This window comes from Anopheles merus, unplaced genomic scaffold (genome assembly GCF_017562075.2).
Source record: "Anopheles merus strain MAF unplaced genomic scaffold, AmerM5.1 LNR4000136, whole genome shotgun sequence".
NCBI lineage: Eukaryota > Metazoa > Arthropoda > Insecta > Diptera > Culicidae > Anopheles > Anopheles merus.
Window position 1 is genome coordinate 2,990 of NW_024427716.1, and position 18,642 is coordinate 21,631.

Consider the following 18,642-nt stretch of genomic DNA (forward strand, 5'->3'; position numbering starts at 1 on the left):
ATCGAAAATTTTATTTGTTATCATATCGCATCTTGAAAAGATTGTAAGTAATTGGAGAGAAAAACGCATTTGCAGTAATGGTCCATTTCACTGCCTTACAGGTGTTATGATGGCAATGGTGCAGGAATAGGATGGATCGATGCGGATGTACAATGAAGGGATTGTGAAGTTGTTTTTAATTCAGTACCAATTGCTGTGAAATAAATTCTGGTAGTATTATGTGGTTAATAAAACTGTTTATACTAATACTGTACGCATACTATTATTGAAGCAAACATATATTATTACCTAGATGAGCCTCAAAATACAGTTGCAATATGTTTTAGTTCAATTAGTACCGAAGAGAAAAAGATAGAAATTAGATTAATAAAATCATGAAAAGCAGTTAAAGTATGCAATTAAACTGTACAATAATTGTATCAAAGAATGGAATACAAGAAATGTTAGACGCACCTACCGTCCGTTCTTCTCAAACTCATCTCATAAAATTCCGCTACACTTAATGAATTTTGGTAGGTTTTTTATTCGCAAAAGTCAACACAATTATAAACTGTTCCGCAGGTATGGGAAAATTATTCGAAATAATACAGATTCTGGTATACAATGCATTTGAATTTAGAATCATTTGTATAGGAGCAACGAACCTTTGCACTGTCGCAAAGTTGTGATGATAGTAAAGCTGGAGATAGAGGATGGATCGATGAACGTTGTGCGCAGAGAGATTGTGGAGCTGTATTCTTCGGTACCAATAACTGTGAAGTGTAAAAATGAGAATATGATGTTCATTACGATCCTTTTCGTTAATTTTATTGGAGAAAAAAATAAGTCAAAACCTTTAGAAGCCAAAAAAGAATACTTTAATGTTTTTTCTTTAAATACAGAACAGAAAAATGATTAATATAAAATGAGAAAATCAAGCGAAACGGTTTTATACAATTCATCCGTAGAAATTGTATTAACGAAAGAGAAACAAGGAAATTTTTAATGTTTTATTTCGAAAAATTAACACAATAATAAATTATTTCGCAGGTATAACATATTTACATGCAATACTACAGCTTCTGGTATACATTGCATTTTAATTGAGGATCATGTATAGGAGCAACGAACCTTTGCACTGTCGTAAAGTTGTGATGATAGTAAAGCTGAAGATGGATCGATGGATGGATCGATGAACGTTGTACACAGAAAAGATTGTAGAGATGTATTCTTTCGGTAGCAATAACTGGGAAGTATAAACATTAAAAAAAAATTATTCATTACGATCCTTTTCTTTAATTTTATTGAAGAAAAAGTAAGTCAAAACCTTAAAGAGCCTAAAAAATAATATTTTTATGTTTAGTTTTTTTAATGCAAAACAGAAAATGATTGATAACAAATAAGAAATTCAAGGAAAGCAGTTGAATGCAATTTAATCGTAGAAAATTGTATGAAAAATTGAATCATAAAACTTTACGCTGAAGTTACTAACATTGGATTTCGCAATACTGAATTAAAGCTGTTCTCATGTGTCATATTCTCAATTGTGTCATAGAAAATTAGAAAGATTGTAAATGAATGAACGAGATCTTGTTTGAAATCTTGTTTTCAAAAAAACATCTTGTTGTTTGAAATCTTGTTCATCTTACAACTGAATCAATGGCGATGGTGGAAATGGCTAATTAATCGATGAGGGAGAGAAGTGATTGTGTATTTGTTTTCTCTCTGTACCAATTGTTGTAATAAAAGTGAATGTGTAAGTATTTTTCATTGTAATTCTTCTAGTTTTTTAAGAATTGAATAGCATTCAAAAAATGGTAGTGATCGATCAACAAGAACCAACAATTATTTTTTAAACATGATTGCTGCAAATTTATGTGAGGCATCGAAAACAAATGACAAAACAAAAATGAATAGAGGGTGGAATTTTCTTATTTGAAATGTTTTTCTGCAAAAAAACGTATCCAAAAACTTTGGAAACATAATCGGTAGCACAGTGCATTATCATTAAAAAAGCAAGCACATTATAAATCTCGTCCTTAACGCCTGAAAGTAGTCTATCGACCTTGCAAGAAAAATCGGTGTTCGTTGTATGACGCCCGAAGTTATGCACTGAACATGTTACGGTAGAAGGAATAATTTTGATTATGCACAAAGTTATCCTTCCATAAATCATTTAAATACAAAACAGGGCGAACAGCCGTACACTTTTTTTTCGACAGCGTTGGAAAAAATTATATGCATATTTAATTTGCAAGGGAGACTTTTCAAGAACCTTGGAACAGCTATTTAGCAAAAACGCATATGTATACGTTAAATTCAACTTGGGGTTATCTTTGATATCGTGATAATGCTTACAACAAATGTAACCAGAAATTTAATCAAATACTAATCTATATATATATATAATATATATATATATATATATAATATCTAATATATATAATATATATATATATATAATATATATATATAGTATATATATATATAATATATATATATATATGTAATATAATATATATATATAGTATATATATATATAATATATATATATATATATATATATATATATATATATATATAATATATATATATAATATATATAATATATATATATATATATATATATATATATATATATATATATATATATAATATATATATTATATATATATATATATATATATATATAATATATATATATATTTATATATATATATTATATATATATATTATATATATATATATATATATATATATATATATATATATAATATATATATATATATATATATATATATATATATATATATATATATAAATAGATATATATCATATTTAATAGGTATATAGATGTACTTTGTATACTGTAGTCTATTGTTCTTCAATATATTATTTCATTGTTCATTTATTTGATATGTTTTGCTGATTAAAATAAAAAAAAACTGATACTTACTTTCATGAAAATTGATGGCTTGACGATAACTCTATCTGTGCACGTAAGGACCAGCAAATTTTTAATACAAAGAGTTTATATGTTTTAATTGTCTTTGACGCTCCCGCTCAACGCACACACTGATAATTAAAATGAAATTTAATACAGTTAATGATAACTATCGAAAACAAACACAAAAATATAAAATACACATGCACAAAAGAACACCACAAACTGACTAACGATTTCTACTACGACTGGGCCAGCGGAAGGAAGGAGTGAAGCTATGCTGTACTAGCAGCAACCATGTTTTTTTTTATTGAAGACGAACCAACGTGATCGATTCTTACACACATTGCTTAATCTCTCACAGCATTTTCACATGCACAAACACACAAACTGGTACGGAAAGGAAGGACTCGGTGCGTTAAAGGATTAAATGAATTATAGTAAACCATTAATTACGGTTCAGCGGAAAAATACCAATGGAAGCGAATTCTAAATCACAACATCCAACCACACACACAGACACACACACACACACACACACACACACACACACACACACACACACACACAGACGCACGATTTCTACTGCGACTGGGCCAGCGGAAGGAATTAGAGAAGCTATACCGTACTAGCAACAACCATGTTTTTTCCATTTAAGACGAACCAAAGTGATCGTTATTCCACTTTTGATTGATCCCTCACTGCATTTTCACATGCACAAACACTTAACTGGTAACAAAAGGAAGGAGTGGGTGCGTTAAAGGATTAAATTAATTAGAGTAAACCATTAATTACAGTTTAGTAGAAAAATGTAAAAGGAAGCGAACTGTCAATCACCACAACACACACACACACACACACACACACACACACACACACGCGCGCGCGCGCGCGCGCGCTCGCGCGTGTCACAAGTAACTCATACGATCACTGGTGTTTATAACGATCAGGATAATATTCTTAATTGCACTTTACCAATAGACCACCAGCAAAACTTTCACATTGGAAAATTACGACGAGCATTAAAAAAACGGTGCTGCTTTGGCAAGTGCAAAACTTGGTTTGAACGAAGCGGTTACAAATGACGGGAGAAAGAAAGAATGCGATTAACTCATGCGCTAGAGCGAGAGCTTCTTACATTCGCACCTTCAAGCACACACGCGCGATTTGTACTGCGACTGGGCCAGCGGAAGGAAGGAGAGAAGGAGAGAAGTTATAACGTACTAGCAGCAAGCATGTTTATTTGAGTAAAAACGAACCAACATGATCGATTCTTACACTTATTGCTTAATCTCTCACTGCATTTACACATGCACAAACACACAAACTGGTACGAAAAAGAAGGATTCGATGCGTTAAAGGATTAAATTAATTAGACCAAACGGTTCAGTGGAAAAATGCTAAAGGAAGCGAATTGTTAATACACTACACAAAACTAGTGTAACAATCTTCCAACATTGAAGGATTCGGAAGATTCGAAGATTCAATCCCAATAAAGATTCGATCGAATCGGATTCCGTTTGTAGGATTAGAATTCCTAAAAGATTCCTTTGTGATTGGGATTTGATTGCGATTCGATTGGGATTCTGATTGAAATTGCGATTCGATTGGGATTGGGACTCGTTCCGGATTCGATTATGATTTTGATTGGGATTGGGATTGCTATTCGATCTAGACCGGGACTCTGTTTCGGTTTGTGTATCGATTGAGATTGGGATTCTGATTGCGATTGAAACTAGAGGCTGTTCCCGAGATGCGCTATTAATGGGGGCAAGATCAATCACGTATCTTTTATTTCGGGAGTCGAATCACGCAGGTTTTTTTTAAATATAGCAAATGTTCGTGTAATGTAGCTTTTAACGAAAAGTTATAGTCACTAAATAAATTATTAATTTATTAATTATTTAATTTAATAATAAAGTACAGCGTACCTGTACTAATTATTATGTAAGTGTTGAAATGTGAAATAATTAGGAGTAAAACCGAATAACTTCTAAGGCCTTTGATACGGTTTGGCATGAAGGATTGTTATTTCAAACTTGTATCCTTAAATTTTCCTCCACATTTGAAAAGGCGAACAGGCTCGGTTCACATAAATAATTTTACCTCCACACCGTTCTACACATTAGCAGGCCTTCCCCACGGAAGCATACTTTCACCGATTCTGTTTAATATTTTCATATGCGATGTTCGAAAAATGAAAAATGTCAAACGATACTCTTTTGCCGATGATTTTGCGATTAGTTCCTCTGCCAAATGTCTAAGAACAATTATAACAACCCAAAACAAAGGACTCAATCATTATGCAAGAAACTGTAAAACAAGGAAGCTGAAAGTAAATGAATCTAAAACTGAAGCTTTTTTTCTGGCATTGCACAAGTAGAAAAATTGCCGATAGAAAATTAAAGATTAATAATAATGCAGTGGTATGGAAAAATTGAATCAACTATATGGCGGTTACACTCGAACAAAGGTTAACATTCAAAACAAATTTTGAAAGAAGAATGCTCTAGTAGAAGAGAAAGAAGAATCATATAAAGATGATCATGATCCTCGATCATAAAACCATCAACTCAACTGTGAGTAAAAGGATAATTCAATACGAATGAAAACATTTTAAATCTGTCCTCGCGAAATATGGCATAAAGCAGAATGAGAGTGGAAAACGGCAACGCAAGAGCGCATTCTCTCGATCAAACCGAACACGAGAGAAGGAAGGACAGGAAGAGAGAATAAGCTCGTCATAGCAGGAGTACTCAACTTGTTTCACGCAAAGCAGCAAGTGTTCCATACCAAATTTCCTTTGCAAAAAGGTTCATGAGCCCTGCCCGACGGCACCGTTTGCAGCGTGCAACGTATTCTTTCCTGCTTTCACCACCGTCTCTGTGCAGCTATGTGTTGCTCTCTCGCTCTCCCTGCTGGAGTTTAGTATGTTACGCGAAACGCGTTACAACGAAAATTTATATCTATAGAAGAGGCTGAAACTTCGTCACCCCCTCCATTCTTGCTCTGGCTGGACGATCGTCCTGAAAGCGGGCGACACACAGAGCCATAGACAAATTGTTTTATAAATGCAAATTCAATGCGTTGGTATAAATTGTGATAAAAATGTATGTAAAATTCCTCTGTTTAGCTAGTTTAAGTTTTGATTCGAAACAGGATTGTCAATGCGATGAGTATATTGAATTGAATATTGAAAAAGTAATATACAATAAAATATCAAGAATTGGTTTCGAAAAATGGTCTTGTAAAGGTATCAATTTTTGTTAAATATTTTTGAAAATATCTCACATTGATATATTATTGATTGTTCATGATTATTAATTTGATCCTAACAATCGTTTGAAATCACCAGAAAATGAGGTTTGTTTTGTACTTGTTGATAGCGTGTCATTTAACTGAGAGTCTAATCACACTGTTTTAAAAATAAAAGTAAAAAATTTCGGAAAATTTAATCTCACCGATTCGCTCGAAAGGTGTTTTTTTTGATAGATTGAACAGTTCTAAGACTTTTTACACATATACATTTTTTAGCTATCTCTTACCGTTTTCGAGATATTAAGGGTTAAAGTTTGTAAACAAACATTTTCAAAACGTCATAACTTCCGAACCATTTAAGCTACAAAAAAACGCAAGGTATGTTTTGGAAAGGTCTCGCCGAGATCTACAATCGCTCCATACAGTGTAACCTTTTAGGAGCAACATCCAGTGTGATAGCAGTGTCACCCATGTTCATACAAGCATCTTCGCCTTATTGTTTTTTTGCAACAAAGTAGTGTAGAATTAGAAGTGTAACTTAAACGAATCCCCCTTACAACCCCTCCGTTTGGTTACTTCGTTGCTCGCTTGATCCTTCGAGAAACATACACCCGAACAAACGCACACACTGCCCGGCACGGGTGTGGCTAAATTAATAAATGAATCAAATACAAATGATCATGATCCTCAATCATAAAACCATCAACTCAACTGTGAGTAAAAGGATAATTCAATACGAATTGCTCTAGCTGGACGATCGTCCTGAAAGCGGGCGACACACAGAGCCACACACAAACTGTTTTATAAATGCATATTCAATGCGTTGGTATAAATTGTGATAAAAACATATATCAAATTCCTCTGTTTAGCTAGTTTAAGTTTTGATTCGAAACAGGATTGTCAATGAGATGAGTATATTGAATTGAATATTGAAAAAGTAATATACAATAAAATATCAAGAATTGGTTTGAAAAATGGTCTTGTAAGGGTGTCAAGTTTTGTTAAATATTTTTGAAAATATCTCACATTGATATATTATTGATTGTTCATGATTATCAATTTGATCTTCACAATCGTTTGAAATCATAAGAAAATGAGGTTTGTTTTGTACTTGTTGATAGCGTGTCATTTAACAGAAAGTCTAGTCACACTTTTTGATTAAATCGTAAAATATGTTTTATCAAAAGATATTACAACTGATCCATAAGCTGAGTCTTTGTTTCACACCTTCAGTATTTAGCTAATGTAAGACTCCGCAAGTTTTTGTATTTGTTTCCTTCATTCGTTGCCAGAGGTAAAAAAGGAAGGTAAATCAACCACCTTCAACTATGAGCACCTATTTCCGCATGCCTCAGCCTGACTAAACCAATAGGTATAACCACTAGGAGGGCCGTGTAACCACTTTGGAGCAACATCCAGCGAGATAGCAGTGTCGCCCATGTTCATACAAGCATCTTCGCCTTATTGTTTTTTGCAACAAAGTAGTGTAGAATTAGAAGTGTAACTTAAACGAATCCCCCTTACAACCCCTCCGTTTGGTTACTTCGTTGCTCGCTTGATCCTTCGAGAAACATACACCCGAACAAACGCACACACTGCCCGGCACGGGTGTGGCTAAATTAATAAATGAATCAAATACAAATGATCATGATCCTCAATCATAAAACCATCAACTCAACTGTGAGTAAAAGGATAATTCAATACGAATTGCTCTAGCTGGACGATCGTCCTGAAAGCGGGCGACACACAGAGCCACACACAAACTGTTTTATAAATGCATATTCAATGCGTTGGTATAAATTGTGATAAAAACATATATCAAATTCCTCTGTTTAGCTAGTTTAAGTTTTGATTCGAAACAGGATTGTCAATGCGATGAGTATATTGTATTGAATATTGAAAAAGTAATATACAATAAAATATCAAGAATTGGTTTCGAAAAATGGTCTTGTAAGGGTGTCAATTTTTGTTAAATATTTTTGAAAATATCTCACATTGATATATTATTGATTGTTCATGATTATTAATTTGATCCTAACAATCGTTTGAAATCACCAGAAAATGAGGTTTGTTTTGTACTTGTTGATAGCGTGTCATTTAACAGAAAGTCTAGTCACACTTTTTGATTAAATCGTAAAATATGTTTTTATCAAAAGATATTACAACTGATCCATAAGCTGAGTCTTTGTTTCACACCTTCAGTATTAGCTAATGTAAGACTCCGCAAGTTTTTGTATTTTGTTTCCTTCATTCGTTGCCAGAGGTAAAAAAGGAAGGTAAATCAACCACCTTCAACTATGAGCACCTATTTCCGCATGCCTCAGCCTGACTAAACCAATAGGTATAACCACTAGGAGGGCCGTGTAACCACTTTGGAGCAACATCCAGCGAGATAGCAGTGTCGCCCATGTTCATACAAGCATCTTCGCCTTATTGTTTTTTTGCAACAAAGTAGTGTAGAATTAGAAGTGTAACTTAAACGAATCCCCCTTACAACCCCTCCGTTTGGTTACTTCGTTGCTCGCTTGATCCTTCGAGAAACATACACCCGAACAAACGCACACACTGCCCGGCACGGGTGTGGCTAAATTAATAAATGAATCAAATACAAATGATCATGATCCTCAATCATAAAACCATCAACTCAACTGTGAGTAAAAGGATAATTCAATACGAATTGCTCTAGCTGGACGATCGTCCTGAAAGCGGGCGACACACAGAGCCACACACAAACTGTTTTATAAATGCATATTCAATGCGTTGGTATAAATTGTGATAAAAACATATATCAAATTCCTCTGTTTAGCTAGTTTAAGTTTTGATTCGAAACAGGATTGTCAATGCGATGAGTATATTGTATTGAATATTGAAAAAGTAATATACAATAAAATATCAAGAATTGGTTTGAAAAATGGTCTTGTAAGGGTGTCAAGTTTTGTTAAATATTTTTGAAAATATCTCACATTGATATATTATTGATTGTTCATGATTATCAATTTGATCTTCACAATCATTTGAAATCATAAGAAAATGAGGTTTGTTTTATACTTGTTGATAGCGTGTCATTTAACAGAAAGTCTAGTCACACTTTTGATTAAATCGTAAAATATGTTTTTATCAAAAGATATTACAACTGATCCATAAGCTGAGTCTTTGTTTCACACCTTCAGTATTTAGCTAATGTAAGACTCCGCAAGTTTTGTATTTTGTTTCCTTCATTCGTTGCCAGAGGTAAAAAAGGAAGGTAAATCAACCACCTTCAACTATGAGCACCTATTTCCGCATGCCTCAGCCTGACTAAACCAATAGGTATAACCACTAGGAGGGCCGTGTAACCACTTTGGAGCAACATCCAGCGAGATAGCAGTGTCGCCCATGTTCTACAAGCACCCCCGCCTTATTGTTTTTTTGCAACAAAGTAGTGTAAAATTAGAAGTGTAATTTAAACGAATCCCCTTACAAACCCTCCGTTTGCTTACTCCGTTGCTTGCTTGATCCTTCGAGAAACATACACCCGAACAAACGCACACACTGCCCGGCACGGGTGTGGCTAAATTAATAAATGAATCAAATAAAAATGATCATGATCCTCGATCATAAAACCATCAACTCAACTGTGAGTAAAAGGATAATTCAATACGAATGAAAACATTTTAAATCTGTCCTCGCGAAATATGGCATAAAGCAGAATGAGAGTGGAAAACGGCAACGCAAGAGCGCATTCTCTCGATCAAACCGAACACGAGAGAAGGAAGGACAGGAAGAGAGAATAAGCTCGTCATAGCAGGAGTACTCAACTTGTTTCACGCAAAGCAGCAAGTGTCCCATACCAAATTTCCTTTGCAAAAAGGTTCATGAGCCCTGCCCGACGGCACCGTTTGCAGCGTGTGCCGTGTATTCTTTCCTGCTTTCACCACCGTCTCTGTGCAGCTATGTGTTGCTCTCTCGCTCTCGCTGCTGGAGTTTCGTATGTTACGCGAAACGCGTTACAACGAAAATTTATATCTATAGAAGAGACTGAAACTTCGTCACCCCTCCATTCTTGCTCTGGCTGGACGATCGTCCTGAAAGCGGGCGACACACAGAGCCATACACAAACTGTTTTATAAATGCAAATTCAATGCGTTGGTGTAAATTGTGATAAAAATGTATGTAAAATTCCTCTGTTTAGCTAGTTTAAGTTTTGATTCGAAACAGGATTGTCAATGCGATGAGTATATTGAATTGAATATTGAAAAAGTAATATACAATAAAATATCAAGAATTGGTTTCGAAAAATGGTCTTGTAAAGGTATCAATTTTTGTTAAATATTTTTGAAATATCTCACATTGATATATTATTGATTGTTCATGATTATTAATTTGATCCTAACAATCGTTTGAAATCACCAGAAAATGAGGTTTGTTTTGTACTTGTTGATAGCGTGTCATTTAACTGAGAGTCTAATTACACTGTTTTTAAAAATAAAAGTAAAAAATTTCGGAAAATTTAATCTCACCGATTCGCTCGAAAGGTGTTTTTTTGATAGATTGAACAGTTCTAAGACTTTTACACATATACATTTTTAGCTATCTCTTACCGTTTTCGAGATATTAAGGGTTAAAGTTTGTAAACAAACATTTCAAAACGTCATAACTTCCGAACCATTTAAGCTACAAAAAACGCTTCCAAAGGTATGTTTTGGAAAGGTCTCGCCGAGATCTACAATCGCTCCATACAGTGTAACCACTTTGGAGCAACATCCAGCAAGATAGCAGTGTCGCCCATGTTCTACAACCACCCCCGCCTTATTGTTTTTTTTGCAACAAAGTAGTGTAAAATTAGAAGTGTAATTTAAACGAATCCCCCTTACAAACCCTCCGTTTGCTTACTCCGTTGCTTGCTTGATCCTTCGAGAAACATACACCCGAACAAACGCACACACTGCCCGGCACGGGTGTGGCTAAATTAATAAATGAATCAAATAAAAATGATCATGATCCTCGATCATAAAACCATCAACTCAACTGTGAGTAAAAGGATAATTCAATACGAATGAAAACATTTTAAATCTGTCCTCGCGAAATATGGCATAAAGCAGAATGAGAGTGGAGAAAACGGCAACGCAAGAGCGCATTCTCTCGATCAAACCGAACACGAGAGAAGGAAGGACAGGAAGAGAGAATAAGCTCGTCATAGCAGGAGTACTCAACTTGTTTCACGCAAAGCAGCAAGTGTTCCATACCAAATTCCTTTGCAAAAAGGTTCATGAGCCTGCCCGACGGCACCGTTGCAGCGTGTGCCGTGTATTCTTTCCTGCTTTCACCACCGTCTCTGTGCAGCTATGTGTTGCTCTCTCGCTCTCCCTGCTGGAGTTCGTATGTTACGCGAAACGCGTTACAACGAAAATTTATATCTATAGAAGAGGCTGAAACTTCGTCACCCCCCTCCATTCTTGCTCTGGCTGGACGATCGTCCTGAAAGCGGGCGACACACAGAGCCATACACAAACTGTTTTATAAATGCAAATTCAATGCGTTGGTGTAAATTGTGATAAAAATGTATGTAAAATTCCTCTGTTTAGCTAGTTTAAGTTTTGATTCGAAACAGGATTGTCAATGCGATGAGTATATTGAATTGAATATTGAAAAAGTAATATACAATAAAATATCAAGAATTGGTTTCGAAAAATGGTCTTGTAAAGGTATCAATTTTGTTAAATATTTTGAAAATATCTCACATTGATATATTATTGATTGTTCATGATTATTAATTTGATCTTCAATCGTTTGAAATCACCAGAAAATGAGGTTTGTTTTGTGCTTGTTGATAGCGTGTCATTAACTGAGAGTCTAATCACACTGTTTTTAAAAATAAAAGTAAAAATTTCGGAAAATTTAATCTCACCGATTCGCTCGAAAGGTGTTTTTTTGATAGATTGAACAGTTCTAAGACTTTTTACACATATACATTTTTTAGCTATCTCTTACCGTTTTCGAGATATTAAGGGTTAAAGTTTGTAAACAAACATTTCAAAACGTCATAACTTCCGAACCATTTAAGCTACAAAAAACGCAAGGTATGTTTGGAAAGGTCTCGCCGAGATCTACAATCGCTCCATACAGTGTAACCTTTTAGGAGCAACATCCAGTGTGATAGCAGTGTCACCCATGTTCATACAAGCATCTTCGCTTATTGTTTTTTTGCAACAAAGTAGTGTAGAATTAGAAGTGTAACTTAAACGAATCCCCTTACAACCCCTCCGTTTGGTTAACTCGTTGCTCGCTTGATCCTTCGAGAAAAACATACACCCGAACAAACGCACACACTGCCGGCACGGGTGTGGCTAAATTAATAAATGAATCAAATACAAATGATCATGATCCTCAATCATAAAACCATCAACTCAACTGTGAGTAAAAGGATAATTCAATACGAATTGCTCTAGCTGGACGATCGTCCTGAAAGCGGGCGACACACAGAGCACACACAAACTGTTTTAAAATGCATATTCAATGCGTTGGTATAAATTGTGATAAAAACATATATCAAATTCCTCTGTTTAGCTAGTTTAAGTTTGATTCGAAACAGGATGGCAATGAGATGAGTATATTGAATTGAATATTGAAAAGTAATATACAATAAAATATCAAGAATTGGTTTGAAAAATGGTCTTGTAAGGGTGTCAAGTTTTGTTAAAATATTTTTGAAAATATCTCACATTGATATATTATTGATTGTTCATGATTATCAATTGATCTTCACAATCGTTTGAAATCATAAGAAAATGAGGTTTGTTTTGTACTGTTGATAGCGTGTCATTTAACAGAAAGTCTAGTCACACTTTTGATTAAATCGTAAAATATGTTTTTATCAAAAGATATTACAACTGATCCATAAGCTGAGTCTTTGTTTCACACTTCAGTATTTAGCTAATGTAAGACTCCGCAAGTTTTGTATTTTGTTTCCTTCATTCGTTGCCAGAGGTAAAAAAAGGAAGGTAAATCAACCACCTTCAACTATGAGCACCTATTTCCGCATGCCTCAGCCTGACTAAACCAATAGGTATAACCACTAGGAGGGCCGTGTAACCACTTTGGAGCAACATCCAGCGAGATAGCAGTGTCGCCCATGTTCATACAAGCATCTTCGCCTTATTGTTTTTTTGCAACAAAGTAGTGTAGAATTAGAAGTGTAACTTAAACGAATCCCCCTTACAACCCCTCCGTTTGGTTACTTCGTTGCTCGCTTGATCCTTCGAGAAACATACACCCGAACAAACGCACACACTGCCCGGCACGGGTGTGGCTAAATTAATAAATGAATCAAATACAAATGATCATGATCCTCAATCATAAAACCATCAACTCAACTGTGAGTAAAAGGATAATTCAATACGAATTGCTCTAGCTGGACGATCGTCCTGAAAGCGGGCGACACACAGAGCCACACACAAACTGTTTTATAAATGCATATTCAATGCGTTGGTATAAATTGTGATAAAAACATATATCAAATTCCTCTGTTTAGCTAGTTTAAGTTTTGATTCGAAACAGGATTGTCAATGAGATGAGTATATGAATTGAATATTGAAAAAGTAATATACAAAAAATATCAAGAATTGGTTTGAAAAATGGTCTTGTAAGGGTGTCAAGTTTTGTTAAATATTTTTGAAAATATCTCACATTGATATATTATTGATTGTTCATGATTATCAATTTGATCTTCACAATCGTTTGAAATCATAAGAAAATGAGGTTTGTTTTGTACTTGTTGATAGCGTGTCATTTAACAGAAAGTCTAGTCACACTTTTTGATTAAATCGTAAAATATGTTTTTATCAAAAGATATTACAACTGATCCATAAGCTGAGTCTTTGTTTCACACCTTCAGTATTTAGCTAATGTAAGACTCCGCAAGTTTTTGTATTTTGTTTCCTTCATTCGTTGCCAGAGGTAAAAAAGGAAGGTAAATCAACCACCTTCAACTATGAGCACCTATTTCCGCATGCCTCAGCCTGACTAAACCAATAGGTATAACCACTAGGAGGGCGTGTAACCACTTTGGAGCAACATCCAGCGAGATAGCAGTGTCGCCCATGTTCATACAAGCATCTTCGCCTTATTGTTTTTTTGCAACAAAGTAGTGTAGAATTAGAAGTGTAACTTAAACGAATCCCCTTACAACCCCTCCGTTTGGTTACTTCGTTGCTCGCTTGATCCTTCGAGAAACATACACCCGAACAAACGCACACACTGCCGGCACGGGTGTGGCTAAATTAATAAATGAATCAAATACAAATGATCATGATCCTCAATCATAAAACCATCAACTCAACTGTGAGTAAAAGGATAATTCAATACGAATTGCTCTAGCTGGACGATCGTCCTGAAAGCGGGCGACACACAGAGCCACACACAAACTGTTTTATAAATGCATATTCAATGCGTTGGTATAAATTGTGATAAAAACATATATCAAATTCCTCTGTTTAGCTAGTTTAAGTTTTGATTCGAAACAGGATTGTCAATGCGATGAGTATATTGTATTGAATATTGAAAAAGTAATATACACTAAAATATCAAGAATTGGTTTGAAAAATGGTCTTGTAAGGGTGTCAAGTTTTGTTAAATATTTTTGAAAATATCTCACATTGATATATTATTGATTGTTCATGATTATCAATTTGATCTTCACAATCGTTTGAAATCATAAGAAAATGAGGTTTGTTTTATATTGTTGATAGCGTGTCATTTAACAGAAAGTCTAGTCACACTTTTTGATTAAATCGTAAAATATGTTTTTATCAAAGATATTACAACTGATCCATAAGCTGAGTCTTTGTTTCACACCTTCAGTATTTAGCTAATGTAAGACTCCGCAAGTTTTTGTATTTTGTTTCCTTCATTCGTTGCCAGAGGTAAAAAAGGAAGGTAATCAACCACCTTCAACTATGAGCACCTATTTCCGCATGCCTCAGCTGACTAAACCAATAGGTATAACCACTAGGAGGGCCGTGTAACCACTTTGGAGCAACATCCAGCGAGATAGCAGTGTCGCCCATGTTCTACAAGCACCCCGCCTTATTGTTTTTTTTGCAACAAAGTAGTGTAAAATTAGAAGTGTAATTTAAACGAATCCCCTTACAAACCCTCCGTTTGCTTACTCCGTTGCTTGCTTGATCCTTCGAGAAACATACACCCGAACAAACGCACACACTGCCCGGCACGGGTGTGGCTAAATTAATAAATGAATCAAATAAAAATGATCATGATCCTCGATCATAAAACCATCAACTCAACTGTGAGTAAAAGGATAATTCAATACGAATGAAAACATTTTAAATCTGTCCTCGCGAAATATGGCATAAAGCAGAATGAGAGTGGAAAACGGCAACGCAAGAGCGCATTCTCTCGATCAACCGAACACGAGAGAAGGAAGGACAGGAAGAGAGAATAAGCTCGTCATAGCAGGAGTACTCAACTTGTTTCACGCAAAGCAGCAAGTGTTCCATACCAAATTTCCTTTGCAAAAAGGTTCATGAGCCCTGCCCGACGGCACCGTTTGCAGCGTGTGCCGTGTATTCTTTCCTGCTTTCACCACCGTCTCTGTGCAGCTATGTGTTGCTCTCTCGCTCTCGCTGCTGGAGTTTCCTATGTTACGCGAAACGCGTTACAACGAAAATTTATATCTATAGAAGAGGCTGAAACTTCGTCACCCCCCTCCATTCTTGCTCTGGCTGGACGATCGTCCTGAAAGCGGGCGACATACAGAGCCACACACAAACTGTTTTATAAATGCAAATTCAATGCGTTGGTGTAAATTGTGATAAAAACATATATCAAATTCCTCTGTTTAGCTAGTTTAAGTTATGATTCGAAACAGGATTGTCAATGCGATGAGTATATTGAATTGAATATTGAAAAAATAATATACAATAAAATATCAAGAATGGGTTTCGAAAAATGGTCTTGTAAGGGTATCAAGTTCTGTTAAATATTTTTGAAAATATCTCACATTGATAAATTATTGATTATTCATGATTAATAATTTGATCTTAACAATCGTTTGAAATCACCAGAAAATGAGGTTTGTTTTGTACTTGTTGATAGCGTGTCATTTAACTGAGAGTCTAATCATACTTTTTGATTATATCGTAAAATATGTTTTTATCAAAAGATATTACAACTGATCCATAAGCTGAGTCTTTGTTTCACAACTTCAGTATTTAGCTAAAGTAAGACTCCGCAAGTTTCTGTATTTTTTTTTCCTTCATTCGTTGCCAGAGGTTAAAAAGGAAGGTAAATCAACCACCTTCAACTATGAGCACCTATTTCCGCATGCCTCAGCCTGACTAAACCAATAGGTATAACCACTAGGAGGGCCGTGTAACACACTTTAAAGCAACATCCAGCGAGATAGCAGTGTCAATACTAAATTAAAGTTGTTTTATGTGTCATATTCTCAATTGTGTCTTAGAAAATTAGAAAGATTGTAAATGAATGAACGAGATCTTGTTTGAAATCTTGTTTTCAAAAAAACATCTTGTTGTTTGAAATCTTGTTCATCTTACAACTGAATCAATGGCGATGGTGGAAATGGCTAATTAATCGATGAGGGAGAGAAGTGATTGTGTATTTGTTTTCTCTCTGTACCAATTGTTGTAATAAAAGTGAATATGTAAGTATTTTTTATTGTAATTCTTCTAGTTTTAAAGTATTAAATGGCAAACCAAAAATGGTAGTGATCGATCAACAAGAACCAACAATTATTTTTTAAACATGATTGCTGCAAATTATGTAAGCATCGAAAACAAATGACAAAACAAAAATGAATAGAGGGTGGTATTTCTTATTTTGAAATGTTTTTTTTCTGCAAAAAACGTATCCAAAACCTTTGGAACATTATCGGTAGCACAGTGCATTATTCATTAAAAAAGCAAGCACATTATAAATCTCGTCCTTAACGCCTGAAAGTAGTCTATCGACCTTGCAAGAAAAATCGGTGTTCGTTGTATGACGCCCGAAGTTATGTACTTAACATGTCACGGTTAAAGGAATAAATTTGATAATGCACAAAGTTATCCTTCCCTTAATCATTACAATACAAAAAAAGGTGTACAGCCGTAAATTTTTTTTCGACAGCGTTGGATAAATTATATGCATTATGTAATTTGCAAGGGAGACTTTTCAAGAACCTTGGAACAGCTATTAAGCAAACACGCATATGTATACCTTATATTGAACTTGGGGTTATCTTTGATTTCTTGATAATCCTTACAAATGTATACAGAAATATAATCAAATACTAATCTATATATATATATATATATATATATATATATATATATATATATATATATATATATATATATATATATATATATATATATATATATATACATATATATGGATGTATTCTTTGTATATTGTAGTCTATTGTTCTTCAATATATTATTTCATTGTTCATTTATTTGATATGTTTTGCTGATTAAAATAAAAAAACTTATACTTACTTTCATGAAAATTGATGGCTTCACGATAATTCTATCTGTGCACGTAAGGACCAGCAAATTTTTAATACAAAGAGTTTATACGTTTTAATTGTCTTTGACGCTCTCGCACAACGCACACACTGATAACTAAAATGAAATTTAATACAGTTAATGATAACTATCGAAAACAAACACAAAAATATAAAATACACATGCACAAAAGAACACCCACAAACTGACTAACGATTTCTACTACGACTGGGCCAGCGGAAGGAAGGAGTGAAGCTATGCTGTACTAGCAGCAACCATGTTTTTTTTTATTGAAGACGAACCAACGTGATCGATTCTACACACATTGCTTAATCTCTCACAGCATTTTCACATGCACAAACACACAAACTGGTACGGAAAGGAAGGACTCGGTGCGTTAAAGGATTAAATGAATTATAGTAAACCATTAATTACGGTTCAGCGGAAAAATACCAATGGAAGCGAATTCTAAATCACAACATCCAACCACACACACAGACACACACACACACACACACACACACACACACACACACACACACACACACACACACACACACACACACACGCGCGCGCTCGCGCGTATCACAAGTAACTCATACGATCACTGGTGTTTATAACGATCAGGATAATATTCTTAATTGCACTTTACCAATAGACCACCAGCAAAACTTTCACATTGGAAAATTACGACGAGCATTAAAAAACGGTGCTGCTTTGGCAAGTGCAAAACTTGGTTTGAACGAAGCGGTTACAAATGACGGGAGAAAGAAAGAATGCGATTAACTCATGCGCTAGAGCGAGAGCTTCTTACATTCGCACCTTCAAGCACACACGCGCGATTTGTACTGCGACTGGGCCAGCGGAAGGAAGGAGAGAAGGAGAGAAGTTATAACGTACTAGCAGTAAGCATGTTTATTTGAGTAAAAACGAACCAACATGATCGATTCTTACACT

At 34.8% G+C, this 18,642-nt stretch overlaps 1 long non-coding RNA gene across 1 annotated transcript; it reads right to left on the reverse strand.

Moving 5' to 3' along the window:
* Positions 1–666: 666 nt before the first annotated feature.
* On the reverse strand, positions 667–18,392 carry LOC121601656. The gene is made up of 5 exons (XR_006006151.1): positions 18,338–18,392; positions 17,677–17,802; positions 2,936–3,054; positions 1,111–1,225; positions 667–752 (listed from the first exon to the last, which is right to left on the reverse strand). It is a non-coding gene; the product is annotated as an uncharacterized LOC121601656 (long non-coding RNA).
* Positions 18,393–18,642: the final 250 nt, after the last annotated feature.